Below are 2,884 nucleotides of genomic sequence, written 5' to 3'. Positions count from 1 at the left end.
TGGGGCGATCCCGAGGGGCGGCCCGGCGCCGGGCTCCGCCTTTGCTGGGGAGCGGCAGAGGGTGGCGGGGTTCGGCGGTGGCAGGGTTGGGCAGGAGGGTGGCGCAGGGGGCCGCAGAAAGGCGCCTCCCGCCGGCCGGTCCGGTGGCTCCCGGCCCCCTCCTGCTCTGCTTCTCTCCGTTGCCGGCTTCTTCCCGCTCGCACAGGCACGTGTTGACGGCGCGGCTCCTGCTGTGCCCCCTTTTCCGGTCACCCTTGCCGCCTGCGAGGACGGCCCAGTCCGGCAGCTTCTCCCGCTGCGCCCCAGCCTGCTTGATGCCCTAGCCACACGGGTCTCTCTCGCCCATGCCGCCGTCGTCCTCGGCGTCTACAGCCCAGTGCCCTCCCCACGACCTCTCACCCGGACGGCCTCCTACCTGGATGGATGTGCGCGGGCTTCCGACAAGGTTCCCTGCCTCGGCTTGCCCGGATGGCCTCCCGGGCACGCGGCGGCCACTGCACCTCCCTGCATCGGCCCTTCGTGAGGCTCCTATGGAGGCCCAGCTCTTCAGCCGCCCACGGGCTGTTACCACGAGCCCCTGCTAGCCCTCACGTCGAGCCCCTGTGCACGTCCGTAGCCTTCAGCGTTCAGAACTCTCTAGGCGGCCCCTACCGCGTTTTTGCCGCCTCCACAGCCACAAGTTTGCCCGTGTTGCTCTCCCAGGCCTTACCAACAAGGTTGAGCTGGACAGGGGTGACAGCGTTTCCAGCCCCGCGAGCACAGCCGCCGCAGCTGCTGTCCCCGTCCTCCCACTGCATCCTTCTGAGCGCACGGAGCCCCTTGCCACTTGGCCGGCGCCCCCACAGGCAGCGAGGGCGCCTTCCTGTCCTGTGTCCAGAGGGACGCGTGCTTGTGGGGCAACAGGTTCCCATGACAGTCCCCCTTGCCCTCTTGATCCTGACGGCAAAGAGCTTCCCCACCCCTAACCTGTCCTCCCAGGGACTTAGGGTGTTTTCCTAGACATGATCTCTGCCCAAGGTCCCCGGCTGGCCCCTGCTGGCGCCTCTTCCCGGAAGCTGCAGCCACTGTGGCCACTCTCAGAGGATGCCAGCCACGCCCTGGTCCCGAGTTGCTTCTCACGGGGCCAGCCCTTAATGAGATGTACCAACTCAACGATCTGAAATGATCACCGCACACACCCTAACTAACCTCTGGGAACAGGGACTCAGTCAACACCTGCACACACGGGAGCGTCAGCTGCCGGAACAGACCGGAACAACACAAGAGGTGCTCGATGCACACCGGCTGAATTTCCAACTCTTTCATTTAACGTACAAGGCCCAGGCTAGGGAGGGCACCTTTTAGTAGGCGTGCCCACATTTGCACATGAAGCTGGACTCAGCAAATCCACAGTCCTGCTGCGCCGTGCAGCCATCTCCTCCACCCAGGTAGGCAGCGCCTGACAGCCAAACCCTTGCAGGAACCAGGGACTGACATCAGGGCTCCTCTGGGCAGCCCCTCAGCATGCCCTTGCCTAATCAGCATGCCAGGCTAGCAGTCAGCCGAGGCCGGGCGTGTCGACCGGTGTGGGGCACAGGACCAGGGCCTGGGGAGCACGTCCAGCCCGAGGAGGTCTCCCCCACGGGTCAGGACAGCGCTGCAGGCAGACTCGGGCTGGGTCCCACACCGGAGCAGGGTGCCTGGAAAGCCACCCACCCGGGTATGCCAAGGAGGCCAGCATGCGAAGCGGGTTTCCCCTTCCTCTCACGGCAGTCCTGACTGTGGCTATCCGTGTGCAGGGCCCGCCAGATCAAGTGAGGCAACGCCACCATGCTGTCACGTGAGCTGGAGGGGGACTTCTGTCTTACAATGAAAGCCCAGACCTTGAGTCACTTTCACAGAGAGATTTATCGAGAATGCTGACAGCACAGGATACAGTACTTCCCAACAAAAGGTGCAAACGCGTCACTTAGAAAGGCATGCTTTCACATGTATTAAAAACTTACAAAAGTAAAATAAAACTGCGTGCTGCCCATCTTTTCAAATAGTAAAAGAACCTTATGAAAAAACCACTTGATTTTACAACAAAAGACACAAACGGACATTTTTATGTAAATTTATAAGGCAAACTCTTTATATAATAAATAGGTTACAGGGATTCAGTGGGGGGTGTTTTTGAAACGTATACAGGTACATTCAGACAGGTTTACTGAAATGGTACAAATTTCCTTAATAAATTGCCTTTTGTTTTTAAATATATCAGTGCTTTCAGTCATTTGGCTATACACAAAGAACCTTTTTTTTGAACACTACAAAAAAGCAATCAATAATTTTTGTTTTTAAAACGACCTACTTATTTTCTAAAGTAATTGTCCCAAAACACAAAAACTGGAGTTGAGTGCGACGGAGGGCTTTGAGAGACATCTCCGGCCATGCCTGTCCTGGTCTCCCCCTGCCCCAAGCGTGGCTCTCCCAGCCTCGGACGGGCACCCGGGCCGGCCAGCTCCTCCTGCAGAGCGGCCTGTCACTGGCAGCACTGTCCACGCTCGGCCTCCGGGCTGGCATAGGGGCCAATGAGTTTGACTCGGGAGGGGGCGGACACCCTGCCTGGCACCCCAGTTGCAGTGGTCACTACAGTCACACTGTCCTTGTCCCTCGTGGTGGGGCCGTCAGGCATTACGGGAGCCCCACGCAGTGTCTACTGAGGGTAGCGCCTTCTCTGAGAAGGAGCTGGCTTTGTCATGGAGAGGGAAGGGGGTTTCTCGCGTGCAAACTGTGCTGCGGATCGACTGACAGCTGCATGCGCGCGAGGCCCCGCCATCGCTTGATTGGCCCGGATGCTGGGGAATAGAGATGTGACATCAGTGATGTGCACGGGGCGGGAGGGAGGGGGGTATGTGTGTGA

This window comes from Carlito syrichta, unplaced genomic scaffold, assembly GCF_000164805.1.
Source record: "Carlito syrichta isolate Samal-C Ts95f unplaced genomic scaffold, Tarsius_syrichta-2.0.1 Scaffold314365, whole genome shotgun sequence".
NCBI lineage: Eukaryota > Metazoa > Chordata > Mammalia > Primates > Tarsiidae > Carlito > Carlito syrichta.
Note: the sequence above shows the minus strand (reverse complement) of the source record.